The 22,691-nt window shown below is 38.5% G+C and overlaps 1 protein-coding gene across 3 annotated transcripts in view; it reads right to left on the bottom strand.

The window, feature by feature from the left end:
- shank3a (SH3 and multiple ankyrin repeat domains 3a) overlaps positions 1 to 22,691 on the bottom strand; it is a 167,323-nt gene that overhangs the window by 113,387 nt on the left and 31,245 nt on the right. The gene's annotated exons all lie outside the window — the stretch shown is intronic.

Below are 22,691 nucleotides of genomic sequence, written 5' to 3'. Positions count from 1 at the left end.
TATTGAACTTCCAATGTCATGCCCGGGTGGGCAGCTAGACCTTTTATTATAATAACTAATTTACATAGGTATGAACACATTTTACCATTATACATTACTTTTCACAAAAGGTTATCCTGAAAGCCAGTGCTAAAGTAGTTAACATACTAAAGTAAACAAAACCGTAATATATGTAAGCAAAAGCTCTTTCGGCACTCTTCTGACACCCTTTTTTCAGCAGCATACATTACATTACATTTGTGAGTGTGCATTACTCATGCTTTGAAAGTTAAGCTGACAAATTTGTAGTCTTGCTTTGCCCTCCTCCTCCAAAGGGGTCTGGCTACTCCACATAGCATTTAGGAATGGAAGCAAAACGTGCTCTGGTTTAATGGCATTTCTTTAAACCAATAAGAATCGTCATGGGCGGCGTGAGCTCCGCACAGAGCCTCTGCAAAATCAAAACTCAGATTGGACAGATAGTTTAACTAGCTTTCTTAATTTACCTTACAGAGTTCTGAGGAGCAGTCAACAATAGTCCCCATAAATTCACCAACTTTAAAATTTCAACACAAAGAAAACGGAAGAAAACAGAAAATACATGCAAACCCGGAAGTGGAACCCGAAGGATATAGACTAGCAAATATGCAACTGCTGCACTTACAGTAGCTTTCTCCCGTCATAATTGAGAGAGTTCACAGTAGGCCTGCACAATTCGGGGAAAACTATGAATCACGATTTGTTAGCTTAGAATTGATCTCGCGATTCTCTGCTGCTTTTGACCATGACAAAAAAAAACAAATTGGCGGTACTAAACATTAAAAAAATGTTGGCACCTATGGCACATTCGCATCACCACAAGCCTGTACACATAAGGGCTTCAATGAAGAGAAGGGAGAGCATTCCGGTGCTTGGGAGCCTTTTAAAACCTATTTCATACAGTCTATATTTAAAACTCACGGAAGAAAGTAGCAGCGTTTGTGATGCAGTCGGATAGTAAAATTAAATGAGAATCAACGTCGTTAAAAAATTAAATAAATGAAAATAAAAAAATCAAAGTTATTTAAAAATTAAATCGTAAACAGAGTGAACAGATCGAGATTGCGTTTTTATAACGATTAATCGTGCAGACCTCATTCACAGGTACTATATGGATGTGAAAAATACAATCAAGTCGGTTAACTTCTGCAATCTAATAAACAAGTGTATATATGTCCATAAATTACTGATATCAAGAAATTAGACAAAAGGTTGGTTAACTGTTAACTGAACCACACATACAGTATTATCATGCTAAATTCAACCATTAAAATATATTACTGCACTGTTTTTCACTCTGTCCAGAGTGTAAACGACGAAACGGTTATTGTGTCTCGTCAGAGCACTTCTAGCCCTCTAGCTACCACATTGTGGAGCCTGAGAGCGAAAGAGAGGGAGTATGCAAACCCGCAAGTAATAGATCAATCACTGCTGCCTACGATATCGATTTGGCATCTTAACTCTATCCTGCTCAGAGTCACTGTGTTTCTGACACTCAGACACAACTGTGAGAATCACATTTTATCACAGCAATACAGCGCAATTAACAACCACATGCAGAAGCCCAGATGCAGACGCATTCAGGCAGCTATGAATGAAATATCACTGCAGCCATTTCAAATTAAACCAAGCCTAGTAAAAACAAATAATTTCTGTAGCTGTCTATGCAGAGACATAAAGACATGCAGAGTTTTTACAATGCACAAGAACAATTGCATTTGCACAGTGTGTTCTTCTAGGTTCAAACCATAGACTGTACATGAAGATGGATGGCTTGACAACTCCCCAAAAGTGAAGCCAAACATCTTGATCGCCCCCTGGTGACTGCATGGCTGCAGTATAGGTCAGAGACCCTTCCCCCACCTTGGATCGGACATGGGCCAAACTAACAAATCTAAGTAAACAAAAAATAACTTTTTCATAAAGATAATGTCCATAATTTTAGGTAGTTCTTATAATGCTTATGTTACATGTTCAAGAGCCCATCTTTCTGATGAGTTTGGTGGGTCGAAATGTTGTGATTGACAGCTGAGAATGACTCAAGATTGGTTGGGTGGGTGTATGGGCGGGACCACTGCCCTATTTACTGTGTAGACACTGGCTCCAAATTACAAGATGAAAGCGCCCCTATCCGGGATATTTTGCCACCACTTTTGTATGTGTCGTCAAATAACACCTAGACACACAAGGGTAGACATAATGTCATATTAGGGTAAGGGAGCAAAACAGCTGCAAATACTACTGGTACAGTATATCATTGCAGTTATAGAAAAAATATTAAAAGAAATTAGGTGCACTACTCTTGAAAAGCAAGGTATCAGATCATACAACATCAGCAAAGCAATTCAAGGTAAAGGATCTGCAAAAAATATAAGTGCTATTGATATGATCAATCTTAATGAAAAAAGGCAGCGGTTGATCAGTTTCCTCCTTCAGACAGGTAGTAGATAATTATTGCGTTTATAGCGCCAGCAGGTCATGTTATCATCTAAACAGTGACTGATGAGGTTAATAAGTATCTGATTCGGCTAGTTCTTCACCTGAGTAGGTCTGGTTGCAAAAGTGGGATCAATCCACCCAAACAGTTGTGTAACTTTTGTACTTTTAATGTTGACTTGAAAACCTTGGGAAAGCAAGAAATAGGAAGATGCTAACAAACTAATATCAAACATAGCTTTGAAAAGTTGCATCTTCACCTGAGATTGGTTGCCTTTTAAAATACACTAAGACAATGGAGGGTTGGAGAGACTGAAGGATTAGGAAGGCCTTTTCAAAACATTAAGCAATGAATAAACCCAGCCACACAAACAAATACACACATCTGTAACTTCAAAGAACAATATTTAATCAACACTAAATATCTGATTTATATGTGAACAAAGCTTTCATCCTTAACCAGAACTAACTACCAACTCAATACGTTTCAATTAAGTTGATTCTTACAAAGTTCACCTCAGAAATGATAGCAATGATAATTCCCATAAAACAAGCTCACTTCCCATAAAACAAGCTCATGGCAAACTGACTTTGTATTTTATTACTGTAGCCTTGTGCAGGACTTAGAAATCAAAGTCACTTTCAAGCGTGACTAAGTAATTACAAAAATGAAAAGTGATACATACAAAAAATAATTAGATGCCACTGTGGAGAGAAAGCTGTGACAGATTTTTAAATTTTTTATTTTTTTTTTTTAAATACTGGCTATGACAAACAAAACCTAATATTTCCTGAATTAGTCTTGGCAGTGGTATAAGACTGAGCGGGAGAACAAAAGAAAGAAAGAAAGAAAGAAAGAAAGAAAGAAAGAAAGATAGAAAGAAAGAAAAAGAATTCTACATTTGTCTGTGATGAGGTAAGCGGCCGCTGGTTTGACTCCGACCTGCGGCCTTTTGCTACTTGTCATACCCCGTCTCTCTCTCTCCCCTTTCATGTATTTGTTTGCCCTGTGGACATAAAGGCTTAAAATGTCCCAAAAAAATAAAATAAAGACAATAACAAAATATTGACTGTTGACCAGCAGGCCAAAATAAAATTTGAAGGCGTATTTGCTGCGAAGGTTTTCCTTCTGGTTAAAAACACTCAGGTCAGGTCATAGGTTCTATTTATTTTATATACTTTCAGTCAAATCATGTGGTCGGTTTGGAGAGAAAACAGTGCTACTGGGTCAACATACTGTATATGTAAGTTACAGGTCTTGGCCATTAAAATGTATAATTGGTAGAAGTGAATGTGGGGGTTTGTTTCTTGAGGGTAAAGTTAACTTCCAGGAAATTATAATTTTAGAGCCAGTGATGTTATGTCAGTCAGAGAAATATTTCTGTGATTCATTTATTTAGTTACTTATTTTTTTTTTTCTAAATGTATTTTAGTCACTTTTAGTCTATGCGTTGTGTTCTCTAATTGTCATCTGTCAATGAAAAAACATCATTCAAGATGTACGTGTGACAGCATTTTTAACCACACATCTAGAACTGCGAGGCACACAATGTACTTTTATGTAATTGTGGGTCTTTGGAGTCTGTGGGTATTTGTGCAGTGCTGACACTGTTTAGTTAATCAAAGAAGCAACAGTAGTTGAACTTTCATTTCAGGGCATAACCCTTCTTAAAGTTTCATAAAGGAACTACGTTGGTTCTTAGTACTAAAACCAATGACTAATTACTGCATTAAGGACAAACTCATATATAAATTCATCATAAAAATCAAAAGGAATTATTGCATTGTACAATTATATTTGATTGATTTAACATTACTTACAGCACCCTGACTGTTTATTTGTTGCACAGATAGGGCAGAACAACTTAAAAGTTTTATAAATTTCTCATAAGTATATGGCGTTTGATTACTTTATCAACCTCTATTCTGCCAGAGTCATTTAAAACACTGTGAGTGTGCAGGATCCTTAGGCAGGGACTCAATGCAGGAACACAACAACCACTGCCTTATCATTCACTATAATCATGTACAATGTAGTTCTGGAAGTGCAAGACAAATGATAGACTTGTTTTTTTCTTCAATTTAAAGTGCTTAATATGTAAATGGCACTCATCAACTCATCGCATTGTTTTTACACAGGTACTGTATGAGGATCCTAAGGGACATATTTGTGCATTTAGAGTAACATGTATCTTACAGTGATTAAGTAAAATGCTTGGCCTTTATTTGCCCTCCATATGTTAACAGGTGTTCTGTAAATGGAAATGCTACAGCAGCAGTACATGAGCTATTGTACTGCTGCCTTCACAATTTGCACCTTGTGTTTGACTGGCATACCCAATGTGTTCAGCATCCAATGAAATCAAAACTAAGTTTGCAGTTTCTTAAGGTTTAATAGTGATTGTTATTGGGGACGGCATTGTTAATAAAAAGAAGATTTGTACTCAGCTGATCTGCCACAGGTAATTGAGGTGTCTTTCTAGTAAAAGTTTAAATGTCTCTCTTTCTTGTCTCTGCTCAGCTTGTCTCTGTCTTCTCCATGGTCTTCTCCTGGTTTCTTGGTTTCATTGAAAACAAGTGTCTTCCCTCAAAGAGTCCTATAGGTCTAAATAAAGCCCATAAATGATTCTCTCTTCATCCTGAGTAGTGCCATTGAACTGCAATGCAGAGCCAGCCAGACTGGAATAACATTTAAGGCATGAGAGGGACAGAAAGAGCGTGAGTGCATTAGAAAGAAGAAAAACAAATGGAGTGACTAAAGCAGAGAGTGAGAGAAACCGAGAGAGAAAGTGAGAGAAAGAAAGAGAAAGAGAGATCAAGACCAAGATAGTGAAAATTGAAGGATAGTTTGCTTTGAGTATGCAATTGTGTATGTGTATGTATCTGTCAGCAAGTCTATCAAGGTGCTCGGTTTTGACTGCACAGTCACAACCTTTAGCATCAGGTGGTATGAATATCATGTGGAAATGTATTGGCATTGACATTTATTTCCACAAAATAAGTTTTCTAGTTTTTCTAGGGGGTACTTTTATATCAAAAGAATTAAATAGACCACAGACTAACATATATCTTATCTTAACATATATCGTCATAACTTATCTCATATGATAAAACAGTATTCCACACTTCCTAGACCAGACCTGGAAAGTTAATGCTATATCACATTGAATTATACCAATGATAGCAACATCTATTGACATTTTAAGATGAGGATGTTATTATTGTAGTTATGTTGGCTTATTGAGTCAATTATTGACTTTTGATAAATACAAGTTAAATTATGATGTTGACCTTTTGGATGTCAAACATACTCCCTTCATCATTTTATCCTACTGGACATTTGTGTGTGTTACTGAAGAAATTCTTGCATTCTGCCCCAAAACATGTTATGTAATGTCACAGTAACCTTGAAATTTGACCACCAAATTCATTTCAGTCATGTTCCTGATATTTTCTGGACTGAAAACTCAAAAACATAATGCCTCCGTCACAGTTCTTGCCAAGGCGGATGCATAAAAAGAAAACACAATAGGACTGACACAATAGGAGAATCAGGTAAATGTTGAGATGTACATACACCTTGTTGTGAGAGCTTGTTCTCATTCTGAATGTTCTGTGTTAATCTCTGATCATACTAAGGTACGTAGGCCTTTGCACACATAATATTGACAGTTTCTTTTAGAGATACAAGAATCAGTTGATTAATCAATTAGCTAATAGAAAGACAATTAATTATCAACTATTTTGATAATCGATTAATAGTTTCAGTCGTTTGTCGAGCAGAAATGGCAGAAATTAGCTAGTTCTCTTGCCGGTTTCTTTGTCAAATGTGATGGTAAATGAAATATTTTTGGACTGTTGGTCGGACAAAACAATACATTTAAAACTTGTGTGGCCGTTTTTTTACTACTGTTTGATGTTTTGTAGACTAAATGATCAATAGAGAAATAATCTGCAGATAAACATTAACCACACTTTAATGGTTAAATGTTGTTTTTACATTTTAGAAAAGTAGCCATGTACAGTATGACTAGAACAAGCTTGAATTCTGCCCAGTCCAAAAAAGGCATCCGAGCCATGCAGCCTTGGTGCTGTAACACTTCAGAGACGCTAAAATGATCTTGGAAGAAACTCAAAAAGTAAGAGCCAAGGGGAGCTGAAGAATGTTTTTACTATAAGATAAGAGTTCAGGTATATTAGAGTAGAAGAATAAGACATGGCAGCAAGTATATGTTTAGGTGGAGAGAGAGAGAGAGTCAAGTGAGGAGTTGTGGCTGGCCATGACAATTAAGATGCAATTGTTTATACTGTACATGCTGAATTATGTTCGTCTGCCAAACTGAATGTGTTGGTTGTGTTTGTTAACATGTGCAGCCAGTGTGGCCTTGTGTGTTTATCGGTGAACCTTCCTGTCAAACTCATTCACACACTGGTTGAGATCAGACACCCGGGGGTATAACATTCTTCTCTTCAGTCTCCCTCACGTCTTCACACTCTTTAATCTAGGGCCAAGCCGTGATCTCTTGTCTGTAAATCAGAGACATAAGTGAACAATGATTGGACAGGAAAGTAGGGGCTTGAGGGAGATGAGATGAGAGATGAGAGACAAACTGTAGGTCACACTTGTGAAGCACGGTTGGACAATGGACGAGGGAAATGTGAAGGAAGACAGTGACTACTTTGTCACTTTGTTACATGGCCTGAGGCTAGACGGATAAGATTTGGAGGGAAGAACTAATTAAAGGTGTTAATCTCTATGCCTCATAGAATCACAACTATATTAATTCTTACAATTCTAAAGTCTATTGACAGAAGAGCACACTTGCTGTATAAGCAAGACGCTACTCTGTGTCTACCTACCCAATTGAGATTACAGGTATGTAACTAAAGATGAGATGGGAGGAATGCAGTATACTACAATTTTAAGCAGGTTAATGCTATGGGTTGAGTGGTTTAGTTTGAGTGGGAAATAAAAAAAACACAAGCCAGTGTGAACACAAGTTCAAGTCAGTGCAAACAGGTTGACTAAGTGGAAACAACACATATTACATCATTCCACATCTGAATTTAAAACACTGCCAAAGGTGCCTAACTAATTAAGATGTGCTGTATGTGTGTTTGTTTGTGATTATGCAAGCAAGAATGATGCATGGACCAGGACATGACTATGGGATCTCTAAAGGTGCAGATGGCATCCAGTCACAATAGAAAGAGACAGGGCATTGTTGTCGCCTTTCAGCAAGAAGTGATGCATTGGGAGAGAAGAGAAAGGAGAGAGAAGCCTAGTGGTGAACTGAAATGAAAGAAGAGAGGAGTGCTAAGATGATGGAGTGTAATGACTCTCACAAAGGCCTGTCTCCGTCTCCCAGAACCTCTGGCTCTCGCTGCCCAGATGACATATGCACTAATTAACAGTGCTGAGCCTCCTACTGGATGTGGGAAGAGCAAAGAGTCCTAACTGCTGCCCTGAAGGAAAAATACAGATCAAGCTAACATGTGTTTGTTCACTTATAAACTGTGTCATATAGCCAATGAGTTTAAGAGTGTTCTGCCACCAGATACAACCGTCTGTGTGCAAGCATTCTCATTGTGCTTGCAAGCAACTTTGGACATGCTTGGGTTTACTTGACAGACAGAGTAAATTAACTGCCTCTGTCTTCTCCAAGCATCCTCCCCTGGCTCTCTGCTCTTTGATATTCCTTCTGTTTGGCCAGACTCCAAGATGACAGCAGGTGCATATGTTTCTCTGTCTCAATCTGAGGATCCTGTAGGAGTAGACTCAGCAACAGGGAATTTAACTAATACTGTTTCATCTTTTAGCCCTCCATATTTCATTTCAAAGTTAAACCAGCACTTTATAATAGATGAGCAGCAAGAGGTAGCAAATATTAGTGCCTGGTTTGTAAATAACTCACTTACTGTGTCATTTGACCTCCTCCTTAGTCTGTTTATCTTTGCTTGATTCTGCATCTCTTTCTGTCTACAACATGTTTATCTCAATATGCTACTAAGATGTTAGATCTAACAGGCATTCAAATATATCTCTCTGTATCCACCTTTGCTTGTTTCTAACTACATTACAATACCGGTTCTACAGCTTTAAAGTCTTTCTGTCCAAACGTGTGTTTTCTAATGATATTCAGTGAGGAAATGTTCAACCTGCCAATTCTTAAAGCCAGGAAGAGCTTGTCTGACCAGCCTAAGAGTGTAGCAGAAGACAAACGCCATGTGATATTAAACATGACATCAGTGGCATCAGGCTACACATTACATTCACTGTAATACAGGGCACCTGGCATGCCATTTCACCTCAGAGAGATGTGTCAAAACTAGGGTTTAATATTTTACCTGAAAATTAGATGACTCAGATCCAGGGAAAAGACGACCCATTTCCCGGGAATCATGGGAAATAGCTGTTGTTATTTATTTGTTTATTTAGCCCAAGTAATGTATCAATATCATTCAAATATGGGTTCCCAAATCCCAAACTGACATTTTTTATATTATTTGCATTGTAATTTGGGCAAAAGAACACAGTTTATGTCCATCATCAACACAGTTTGCAATAATTAATTCTGCTTCGTGATCAAATAAGCTGCGTGCGTGCGTGACATCTGCTTCAGCGCTGCATATGAAATGCCAGGTGGATTCTCTGTGACTTGTCTTCCGAAAATCTAGGCAACCCGTATAAAACCAATATTTTACAGAACTCCATTATAAAAACTAATGAAATGTGCTAAAGTAAAACCATCTTTTAAACCGAATCCATTCTGTGGCTGTTGAGATTTGTCAGTGGCTGCAAACGGGAATAACCAGTCAAAATATTTCTTTAAGAGGGCAGGGCAGGCATATTTCTCTTTTAAACACATACACATTCAACTAAATGAAAGAAAACAACCCACAGAAATGTACAACTGTGCACTGCGAAAAGACAGGGTCATAAGCCGATGTAAAATCTGAAATGAAAATAAATAAATGCCTAAACACTCTGCTGCAATATCAGCGTTGGATTGAACTTGTGACAACTTAGACTATATGTTTCTTTTAGTTTACAATGCATTCTCACCCTGCCCTTTCTTTTTCTTCTGGAAGTGTGCTTTCCAGAAGGAAAGAGCATCGATAGATTGTGCTCAGGCGTTTTTGGATTTTTGTGACAAATTTGCCGCAGATAGAAAACGCTTCTCCACCTCCACGGATGTAGTAAACTGCTAAAACTGCTGCGTAATGAATTTAGTGAGCCTTTATTACCCTAGCTAAATTACAGTACCACCGGCTGCATCAACATTAACGTATGTCAACAATAGACGCGCACTCCTTGCGTTTTTTTATTTCATGTTATTTCCTGTTTCCTGTCATAACATTTCCCGGGAATCGGGAAATAGTCTTGATCAGATTTCATAGGAATTAAACCCAATGTCACAACAATGCACACAGAGACAGAATTGAGAAGCCTATTCATCGGCAACAGCAGAAACTGATGCTCACGATATCCACCTTCATTAAGGAATGGTTTCGTAATAGTTCATGCTGTGACTAAAACATGTACTGTAATGGACGCGTTACGTATTCTTTAATAAAATAACAATTAGGTTGTTGGGAAGGTAAAAACATCCTTAACCTCAAGGTTATGCTGATGAAATTTGTCACAATAACTGTGTGAAGTTACAAAACAGTCATTGTCTCACAAATTAAGTTCCTTACACAAAGTGATAAATGAGAATGGAGAATGGAAATCAGTCACAGTTTGTGGCGGTGCAATTAAAAGTAACACCGTCCCATACTCACGTTAGTTAGGTGTTTACTGGTGTGTAGAATGCACAGTCACTGAAGTGTGGTGTGCCAATATCTTACACAAGTCATTTCCTCCTTGTTAGCTATATGCTAAAGAGCTGGATGGATTTCTGCCAAATCTTTCTCATTCAAATCTCAATTGTTTAAGCGAGTGCTGAAAAGGCAAAAGCTACTTTATTTATTTGCATCATTGGTAGTTATCTAGGTAGCTCCTATGTCAAAAAATTCATTTTTCACTGTGTTTTTTTTTTTTTCAAGTTTGGCTGAGTCAAACTGCTGCTGTGACCAGAACAATTTTAATTTTAATTTGACCACATGGTCTTTCACTCAGCAACAGTTGAAATTAATCAAAAAAGGAATATTATAGAACATTAAATTCAGCGTATTGAAACCAAGTTAAATGTCCTTGAAATCAAACTCCTTGCTTCAGTGAAAACATTTTAGACACCTCTGGTGCAAACAAACAACAGCAACGTTTTTCTATCAGTTGCATTCATCAAGTCAACCATGAAAGATTGCTGTTAGAATTGAACATGTGAGGACACATCTGGCATGGACAAACTAATATAAACCCAGCATGTCTCCATTTGTGTCTATCACAGTCAGCATCCACACGCATTTCTTGTAAAATAGGACAGTCTGACCCCTTTAGCTAGCCACATACTTCAGCTGAGCTCACTCTTTACAGTGAACACACATCTGTTCAAAATGGGGTATTATCAGTTAAATACCATGAACAAGTCTCTTGCTTTAATCTTAAGCCTTACTGGCTATGGGAAACCATACACAGTTGACTTTCAAGTCAATCTCCAAATCCCATAGCATCAAATGAACACATCTAAACTATTACTGTACTTTACCCGTGAGACAAGGAGGGGAAGACCGCATTGATTCAATTAAGTCGGATTAATGGGCTACCATCAAGATTCAGACACCTTAAAAGACACCTTGTGAACACACACTACACACTCTATTAACACTGAAAATGCTGAGGCTAGACTTTCCATAATTATGGACAATGGTGCGTGATTCATTCTGTCCATTTGATACGAATAGTTGAGTATAATTTGTGTTGAAGTGGCATGTCAAGCAAACCGTTTCGGAAAGCTAAGGTGTGTATGTGTGTGTGTGTGTGTGTGTGTGTGTGTGTGTGTGTGTGTGTGTGTGTGTGTGCAGTTAATCTTCTGTGTGCTATAGTAGCACTACAACATGAATCTGTTCCGTAAAAGAATAAAAAGGATTTTAATGACTATTTTATCTTACAAGATAGTTTACAATGACCAGCAAATTAATTATAATCTACAAAGACAGCAAAACCTGCAGTAATTCCGCAAAAATGTATGTTAGGATGTCCACATGAACCCTGTTACCATTTCATGACAGTCCTCACACCAGAGATATTGAATTAGTTCAATCTTATAAGAGTTACAACTCTACATTTGCTGTCTGCAGGCAAATGTTGCATGTAATTAAGTAGCCGGTTAGCTGCAGGTCTTAACAGTTTACCCTGAGTACTCCCTTATGAGTCACACCGGCCAGGGGATATCTAGCTGGCTTCATTGGGATGCAGTGGGTGCATTTTGAGAAAGTAAGGAAAAAAAAGAAATAGAGTGAGAGGGGGGTACTAATATAAAATAGTGGCATGTGTATAAGAGCCAAGAAAGAGAAACAGACGGAATGTATAGCGACACTGTGAGCCAGAAAGAGAGGGAGAGATTATATATCTGTGGTTCTAGCTTCAAATTGAGAAGCTTTAAATACTGAGAGGCACCTTATCTTTCATCTGCAGAGAACCCTGGACCTGAATCTGTAAAGAGACAGCAGGCTGTAATCTTCAGTCAATGGCCACTGGCAGCCACTTCACATTAAGCATTAGACTTGTTTGTACTGTAAAAAAAGAAAAAAAAGAAAAGAAGAAAAAGTGAAAACTTCATGATACCCAAAATGCATGCACAGTGCACAACACATACTTAGAAACAGGTGTTGCTACAAAGATATTCTTCAGCAGCCTTCTCTGCCATTGTCTCTATAGAGACAAAGTGCACTTAGGTCTCACCCCCACCGGAGGGGAAAACAACTCTCCGCTCCGCATTGGATGTATTCCATGAAGGTGCTTCCTTGTCATTTCTATCTGTTATAGAAAACAGAAAAATACCTAAAAACTGCTGTGTGGTGGTATCCACAACCAACAATGTACAGAACCCATAACTTAATTTTATAAACTGCCAAATTAAAACAAACTGAGCTTATACAAAGACAAAAGTGGAAACAGATGAGAGCAATCAGCAGGAAGAATGGGAAGACTGTGGGATCCTGAAACTAACCTAACATGATGTCCAATGTAACGTGTACAACAAGCATTATATTACCAGTTAAAATACCCAGTCAGTTTTAGGCTGATTATATTTATGTAAGTTAAAGTTAAAGCTATAGTGTGCAAATATTTTATTTAAATGAACGTCCGAACGTCCACATTTGAGCCATTGCCAAACGAGTTGATACAAAGCTAAGTAAGTGTAGTCCGGCGAAATTTGCACACAGAAGATCAAGTGATGCGATTTATGTCACTGCTGAAAAAGGACAACAGCAGCATTCAGCTCTGGAGACAAAGAGGACATAAAAATTACAAAATAATAACCTCCTCTGAAGAGTCCATCATGTTTTTTTATTAATCCTCCGTGTCCTCCTTGATTTGACTGGATAAACGCTACTAGTAACTCTGTGAAGGAGGGGTAAGAATGTTGCGGGATCACCAAAGACTTGTGTCATGTGGTTGCCATTTCAAGTTGTTGTCATTACATACAATCTCCCATGGGGGCAACAAAAACTGTGCACAATAGCTTTAAGCGAAAGCATTTTGTACACCGTATGCAACTTGAGTTATAGTGGAATGTGGATAAATCAGGAAACTATGTGATATTATTTAAAAGCAAGCAAAGGCACTTGCAAATGCCAATTGTTTTCTCCTCCAAGTGGACGTGGCTTTCAGAGTATGACTTGATATGTTCTGTCTGCCTCAGGCTCTCTTACACACACTGCATTTTAAATGTACACTTTATTTCTCTTGTCTAGGACCACAGCACCATGACATGTTGCACAATGCTTTAAACACACTGCAAACTTACAGTTAAATTTTTACACAGATTGTTTTAAAAGGAAATGTTTTTGTTTTGCAAGACATATTAATCCTGTCTTTCAGCCTTTCTTTTTTTTAACTTTAAATTTGCATATGATCAGCCAGTTCCTCTCAGAGTGTGCCAAGGTGCAGTGCACCCAAGCTGGTTGCCAGGTAAACTTGAAATGAAAATTTTCAAACTGGTCAACAGGGTGTGTTGGTTAAAGCTTTTTGAGCATATAAATTTCCTAAACCACGAACGATTAAGTTATGATGACATCTTACTAGCACATTTGTGTCGCAATACCACAGTTTCATTGTCAAAGGGAAATTCATTACTTTCCAATTTCCCAAGGTAAAGTTATTAATAATTTAAAAGCCATACAGTCAAAACAAACATGCTATAACATTAAAAAAAGATCTAAAGACTAAAGCAAACTGGAAGATGTCAAATAGTCATTTTATTACATACTATTAGCTTTTTGTTATTTATTCGCCACAAATTTATTTGACACTTTACTGTGGTAAATCATACTTAATCGTGATAGTGATATGATTCATTTAGGTCTGTGTGTATTGCTACTCACTGATTTTGTTCCGTGTCTTTAATTATTTATTTATCAAATATTGTTCCTCTATGTGGAATCTGTATTCCTCTTCAGAAAACCTGTTGTAAAAAGATTTGCTTATTTATTGATTTGCTTTGGATTAGTTTTTCCAAATTTGGACTCATCTTTGAAAAATGTGTAATTGATTAAAACTGGGATTTATTTATAAACTTGTATCCGTCTCTTTTTTGAAACTGAAGACTGCCATCGACTGACAATAACAGGTCCAGCCACAAAGCAGTGAGAGCTGAGATGGTATCACTTGTCCACTGCTGTCATAGCCCAGTGCTCGAGCGGGACTCCTGGAGCACGTCTGAACCCATGTCACCATACTGACCCCAATATCCCATGTGTGCTTTTCATCTAATACAACCTTTTTTTTTTACATGTCACTGTCAACCTGCCTTTTCAACATGTCAGGCGCGTCACTGCTGTGATGTCCTGCTTTGTCACCCCAGTTATCTGTCCACCATGCTGTCAGGGTTCTCTTTGAAATGCATTTCCACTAGAATTTACTGCTAATAGTCTCTATCTTTTTTTTTTTAAATAATTCAACTCTGAATGACAAGATTGATATATCTCGCTCTTAAATGAGATGAAAAGGGTGTTAACCATGCCATGGAGAAGTCAGACTTCTATGTGTCTAACCAACACTGGATAATTGATTCAGTCATCGATGTAACGTATAACATATGGACTGTAATGATGACACAACAGTAAAGGAATCCAACAGTCATACACATAACATCATAAATTCTTTTGGTAATTACATAAGATAAAATAATAATGAATGATGAAACAAGAATACAATCTCTTTACCTTGCCACTTTTAAAAATATACCTATACAGTATAAATATTTAAAGCAGTTGGATGTGATTTCATATTTTTGGGGATTTACTCCCTAACTTTCAAATGCACTATTAATACACATCAAAAGAGCGATGTGTGTTTTCCCTTTGTGGTGCCTACATAATCATCAAATTTTGTCTACCCCAAATAGTAAAACCACCTCTCAGTACCACACAATAGCACAAAAAAAAACAGGCTTGAAGATTATCATAAAGCTGAATCAACACCTCTCTAAAACGGTTTCAACCAAAACTAAACATTAGAACCTTCATGAAGGTTAGATTTATTGTAGGGCTGTTCCACATTAGTCAGGTGTCCCTAATGACGTGTCAACTGAGTGTACAGCCATGGACATGTTACCTATAATTTTTCGCGGCTCACGGAACAATTTGAATTCATCTCACAACTGACATTGTTGAGTCACCCACATGGGTGAAATGTTCATCCATGCGGCACAAAGTCAAGACACATACACGCACGCATAAAGCACACAGATCTGATTGCTCAGCCGTTACGCTCAGCGGCCACAGGACCACAGGAATATTCAATCTTGCCCATAATTTTTGAACAGGTGCACACACAACTCTGCATGCAGATGTCCGCACACACACACACACACACACACACACACACACACAAATAACACATCCTAAATAGCAATAAGCTGAATGTCAACAGCATGATACAAGAAGAAACACCCAGAGTAGACTCAAGAAAGCAACTCCATTTGTGAGTTGGTGTCATAAACAAAATGTAAGCGTACGACACATGTATAGTAAATACTCCCATGCATTAACCCTTGCACATAGTGACATACAAACGTACACAGAGCTTGATTAAATTAACATTTGTCAGTAGTTTAGTTCCAGTTCTCTCTTTCCAGCCCTCTACTTCCCATCTTCCTCACTCAGACACAGTGTTTTTATGCAAGCATAAACACGCATAGACACACACTAGCACACAACAAATCTCGATTAAAGTCCTCTTCTCTATTACTGTTGACAGGCCAGACGGAATATGCCAACAAGATCTACAGTTAACGTCAGTCACCAGGGAGTCATTGCAAAGTTTATGAACACGCATGAAGACACAGCCAAACATATAGACGCACATATCCATACTCGTTCGCATATTTTTAGAAATAAAAAAATAAAGTATATATATTGACACTTACTCCCGGTAAAAGTCATGAAAGTCAACTTTAGGAACTTTATGAAGTTTATAAAACAGAGCTAAAAACCCAGATATTTTAAAATATTTGGGAATGATGGAAGATATTTACAAATAATGTAAAACTTTCACAATTAAAATGAAGTCAATTTAGTAACAGTTAAATGTCCCTAACATTTTTCCGATAAGTCTCAGTGCGGCTTAAGCTTTTGCATAATGTTCGACTAATTAAAACCTCTAAGTGCACGATGTGAATCCATGTGATCAAATCAAATTAAAGGAACACGCCGACTTATTGAGACTTTAGCTAATTCACCGTATCCCCCAGAGTTAGATAAGCCCATGCATACCCTTCTTATCTCTGTGCGTACTGTAACTCTGTCTGACTAGCCTAGCTTAACACAGATCCTGCAGGTAACCCGCCCCAACTAGTCTACTGCTCCAAGTAAGTGACAAAATAATGCCAATATATTCCTATTTACATATTGTGATTTGTATCGACACAGCCTGTACAAATAACAAGGTCACATGAGACACAACCATCTTCCAACCATATACAGTACATAATGGAAACTATTCTCCACAGTAGGCAAAGCACTGCTACTTCTGCTACTTGGGTAGAGTGATTTGCTTGCAACACTTGAGAAGACCCGTGGTGAGGAGCAGAGAGTAACAACAGTGCTTATTCAGGTGTTGCGCTTATCACTCCGCCCAAGTAGCAGTCGCCTTCTGTGGAGAATGGTTCCCAGTATTTGTACAGTTGGAAGATGTCTCATGTAACCTTGTTATTTGCACACGTTGTGAATATACAAATCACAATATGTAAATAGGAAAATGTTGGCGTTATTTTGCCACTTATTGGGAGCAGTAGACTAGTTGGGGCCGGTTACCTGCAGGATCTGTGAGGAGCTAGGCTAGCGGTGGATGCGTCAGACAGCGTTACGTCACGCACGGAGATGAGAAGGTTATGTATGGACTTATCTTACTCTGGGGGATATGGTAAATCAGCAAAAGTCTCAATAAGTAGGCGTCTTCCTTTAAGATGAAAGAGCAGGCAGCAACAGTGGGAATGAAAACTTTACGTACAAATTGTAGCACTCTAGTACATACTATCTCAATTCAACTGTACTGTATAGTCAGACAAATTATGTCTTTCATCTTTTGGTGGAGGCCACAACATCCGTAAATGCCGTCAATCAAACAAGAAATCACGTATTAAAATGTAGTGTCCTCTCCTTTCTGGTTCAGATAATATTACAACGGTGAGCGTTGTTCCCCTTGTACAAACACAATGAATATCCAGCACAGAACTGTAATAAAAGCTCAGTATGATTGAACCTATATTAATGTCTCCATCTATTCCCAGGCTTCTCTCAGACTAGACTCCGCAAAAAAGAGATTAAGGAAAACAAAGACAGAAAAACAACTGAAAAGAAGTGGAGAGGGAATATAATAGAGTTAACTCAAAAGGAGAGTGGATCAATAAACCAAAAAGATTTAAATGTGGATAAGATATCCTCTAGTGAACATTAATTATTTTATGATTGAATTTATTAGTCCAATCCAAATCTGCATTCCCAAAAAACAACAATTATTCTCTTGCTACATCCCAATCACAGTTATTTTCCCCAACGTAAGACTCTTAGTTTCTGCACTAAAGAAAGAACACATATTTGTACCACCAAATTACGGCTGGGCAGTACACCGATTTATTTAATTATATACAAGGTTTCATCCAGTCTATTGCAAGCCTGGGGGCCCACCGGACCTACGCCACTGGGAATAAGTGTTTAATGTATTTTAAGACGTTTTTTAAACTACAGTTACAGTGAGCCGCCTTGATTGGAAACTTAGACATGGGCATATTTTGAAATCTCCATTTAGCTTTTTAGCACCTACATTATGTAGGGCCCAATTGAATCTGTCTTATAGTTTTTTAATTTACAATTTCGCAGTTATGTCCATCATTCTGTTATTACAAAAACTATTTGGCTCTACATTAATGCTGCCATCAGCCTGTAACTGCCCCAGCTGGGCTCTCGTCAAAAATAAAGACAAAATAACTTTTCTAAGGGAAACACTCATATGGATATATTTTCAAACAAGATATGGGATAAGACAATACAATTGTCATCAATATTGTGGGATGTTGCATTACATAATCCATTACTTCCATAAAAGCCTAGGCGCCTCCCTAGGGAGGTGTTCCAGGCACGTCCAGGTGGTAGGAGGCCCCAGGGAAAAGCCAGGACTAGGTGGAGAGATAATATCTCCAACCTGGCCTGGGAACGCCTCAGAATCCCCCCAGTCAGAACTGGTTGATCTGGCTCGGGGAAGGGAAGTCGGGGGTTCCCCACTGGAGCTGCTGCCCCCGCGACCCAATACCAGATAAGCAGATGAAGAGGGATGGATGGATGGATTTTTCCATAAAGCCACACCAGTAATTGCATCTCTCCTCTCTTGCACTCTGTGTAACCCCACCCCCAATCTCCCACTGTGCCTGTCCAGCTCATTCACTCAAAACAGGGTCCAACAATTAGAATTTCCTGATGCCCCTAAACCAGTTAAAAGTTAAATAGGGCCAGTAAATACAATCAGCCAGTTGCCCGATCGGAGCAGTGCTCGAAAAAAAAATGTACTACTCTCCGAGACTTTCCTGTGCACAGACAGACTTGTTTACTTCATGGATAGAAAGGCAATCAATCCTTAAACAACATACGAGTTAAAATGCAAAAGGAACATTTATTGCCTCTTGGAGAAAAACATGACTGGGTTGAGAATAATTAATGTGTGTAACATAGCTTCTTTGAGGAATAGGGATCTCATGAGAACCAATGCTCTGGTACCAAGTTGATGCCAAAATTCTAAAAACATGATGTACTTGTTTTTTCACAGTAACTCATTTACCATATAGGTACCGGGGGATGAAATTCTTCCTGACCAACCCTATCTGACAAGGGGAGCATATACACCTAGAAGTGTTGTAGTTGTTCGCTAAATGCCAAAGAAGAAGAACCACATCTACCAGCAAGTTAGTAAATACCATCTCATATCTGTACACACCATGACGTGCCTCTGACTTTACTGTACATCTACAGCAACGGCTTTCAAAGTTCAACTGGAATTCCCATACCCCAAGTAAGTCTTTTTCTATCTCCTGTTTTCTTTCACATAGAGCCTGACCTTAACGTTTGCTGACATTAGCCAATGTTACCAATTGTTCCAGCGGACTTCTGCATGACGCCAGTTAAGTTTTACTTTTTTCAACCTGATTCTATGTGAAAAAAACAACCGCAAAGAGAAACAGACTTACTGTACATGTAACTTAAAATACTTGCTGTTTATTCAAGGAAACTCGTGGAAGACAGCACCGTATCCTAGCTGTGTGGTTCTGTCAGGCTTCAGGGCGGGCTGTAGGTCCAGAACCTGAACTTCTCTGCAGATTACATGTAAATCATTATCTCCTTTACCCGGCCCCTAAATCCCTTTACTCCACACCCAAACCCTGACAGAAAGTTGGAACTGACAAGAAGAATTGAAATAAAACACTGACACTTAAAAAAGTGGTGTGTCCCCCAACACTTTTAATAAAAGTGCTTGAACCGTCTCACATGCGGATTTGACTCAAAACTGAACCTTTATATAAAATACAATTCTTTGGTCCATTTCGCCCAGCCCTAACCAGCATATGTGAGTTAGGAATTGAGATGGGAAGTTTCACATCTGGCAAACAAACTGGTATTTATTGGGTCATTACTGGAAAATGTGTGTTCACTGTGAACAACAGTGCTGATTTGGCATAGCTGATTTAAAAACACACTCCTCATTTGCCCAACTTGCCTTCAGATATGCCAGAAAAATTCACTACTCTTGTTTCCACCCTTTTCCATTTTTCCGTATCTGCATTGTCTCTCTTTGTGTAGGACCTGGTGGGCAGATAAAGGGGAGAAGGGATACTGTAAATGGCAAGTGAGATTAGACTAAGGGGAAGGGTGTTACACCGGGTCAAATCTCTCTCCAGCTCTCTCCCTTCCGTGCTGTTGTGGGAAAATGGAGGTAAGAACAGGATACCCACATCTTGTGCCCCTGCTGTCACTGTGAATGATGCTAAAAAATAGCAAGATAGGGATGAGAGAGGCTTTCCAGATAGACGCACACCAATCACTGATACAACATTGCATAAGTCAATTCTTCTGCATTTTCCCACAATATCCCTGTTTGAGTTTATTTGGAGGAACTGTCAAACCACTATTGCCTATAAGACATGGAAGTCAGATGAAGAGAGAAAGACATGAAGTGGGGATGAAAGACAGTGAAAACAAAGGCAAATGAAAGGAAGCAAGAGTGAAACAGACAAAAAGAAAAGGATTTAATGAAATCAATCAAAGAGAGACATAAGACATGAAGCAGTGGGGAAGAGGAAAATACATACCAAAATTTTGATCACGATTATTCTCACGATTATTTGTTCATTTTAACCAAAACAAATTTTATCGTCACATAGGCTGTTTATAACTGCGAGAGGGATTGTGATGGACGTACTCACAGAGAGACAGCTGACTCATTATGAAGGTCCAGCAAAGGTCGAATGGCGGATACACGGGTCGTGTGTATGAAACGTCTGTATTGTCACTGCGCTGCATTTTTATGAGAGTAAGACGAGAGAGAGTAGAGTAGAGATCCAACACAGGTACGGCTTTACAGAAGAAATGAGTCATGTAACGCATAATTAAACCATATCCGTGTAAACAGCATTGCAGCGGATGCGAGGACATTAGCACCGATGCGTCCTAGAGGAGCTAACAGCTAACAGACGCTAATAGCACCGACTAGCACTGGTCACCGCTGTTGTATGAATAACACAAACGGGACAAAATGTTGCGTTTACTAGTAAACTGGTAAACCTTGAGACCGACGTATAACCGACTGCTATCTGTTGAGTTTTCCTCCCCTTACTCTGTCCTCTGTGACTGTCTACATCTAAAAACTAAGCTGCGCGGTGCAGGGAACAACTCTGACTGGCTAATGAGCAGACAGGGGTTTACGGAGCGGTAGATTGGCTATGCAAAAAAATTCAGCTTTCTATGAAATGACGCTTTAAAAAAGTAATCGCTCGATCACGCAAATTTGATCATGGCAAGTCAAAATGGTGATCAGGATTAAAATTTGATTAATTGTGCAGCCCTAGCTTTTATGACAACTGGAAATGATGAGTATTCAGATGTCACATTCACCTCTTCCACTATACCCCACACAAACAATTTGTTTGTCAGCCACCAGATCAGAAAAACAAGATATAACCAGTTCTGGCTTGGAAAACTAAAGATGCAACAATCACGTATCGGTCTTGGCGACTGAAGAACTACAAAGGGATGTCCATAACTGGGGCCCTGGAGACTGCTTAAAAGGTTCACAATGCTGGCAACCAGACTAAGGAAACACACCAGAGAATCACAGGCCAAACGATAAATGCTCTGATCAGAAAGAAAAAAAATGTGAGTGCAATACCAGCTGCAGTGCAGTAATGTTGCAGGAGCAGAACCACCAAGAGCTGAAGGTGAAGACTACTAAAAGCACATATGGGAGAAACAATCTTTGAAAACCACCAATGCTCAACAGACACCAGATTTGAAGGCAGACCACTACATTCTCTGAGAGTAAGATCAAGGTCCAGTGAGGGAGCCTTCAGTAACTGTGGTCCTACTCTCTAATTGTGTGTGTGTGTGTTTGTTTGTGTGTGTGTGTGTGTGTGTGTGTGTGTGTTTGTGATTGTTGATTAACTAGTTGTGTATCCTTATTTCTATTAATGCTTTGTTTTAATGTGTATGCTTTTTTTAATGTGAAGCACCTTGGGTATGACCAAGAGGGAGTGAGAACAGCTTGACGTAACACACGTACATTGGCAAATTAATTTCCTTGTTTATGATATGAAGACAAGATGTGTTTGACTCGAACATCTCACAATTACGAACAACAGAAATACAGAAGACAGTGCAACATTTATCGCAATTTTCTTTACAAAAGCTGCCACAAAATCAGGCATTTTGGGCCGCAAAAATCCAAAAAAAAAAGCTAAAAGCTGCAGGGACTGAAATATTAATAGATTTTTAGACATTTACAGGGACAATCTTAAACACAAAGCATCTTGTCAATAGAGTGCAGTAATAAACACTTAGTTACTAGAAATGTTTTTTTCAGCCACTGAAATCTTGGTTGTGTACATGCAAGTCAACCAACCAATCAATCTATCGACCAAACAGTGTCAACCCTGCCAGCAGCTCATATAAACCAGATACTAACAGACGGCTGCCACTCTGGCTGGCTAAGGCAAAACAGTACTTTTCCTTACATAGAGATACAACAATGACATAAGCATTTCATATAGACTGACAGCGTCAACAGATGGTAGTTAAGTAAGAAAGGATAACTAAGACTAAAAGGATTGAAATACCAGAAGACTACAGAACAGGTATTGGAAACAGGATGGCTACATAAACCTGAGATTTCACAAGCAATCCCAGTACCTTTATACGTAAATAAGACGAGTACTAAACTGCTAGCTCAGTAGAAAGAACAAGTTCCACGCCTTCATAGTGGATGACATTTTTTTATCAACTAGTTATTTAAACACAAGTGCCTTTCTAGACCAAATTAAAACAGTATAATGTAAACTAAAAACTATGCCTTGTGTAGTTTTATCACT

Source organism: Etheostoma cragini, chromosome 8 (genome assembly GCF_013103735.1).
Source record: "Etheostoma cragini isolate CJK2018 chromosome 8, CSU_Ecrag_1.0, whole genome shotgun sequence".
Taxonomy (NCBI): Eukaryota; Metazoa; Chordata; class Actinopteri; order Perciformes; family Percidae; genus Etheostoma; species Etheostoma cragini.
This window is presented reverse-complemented; position numbering and strand designations above follow the sequence as displayed.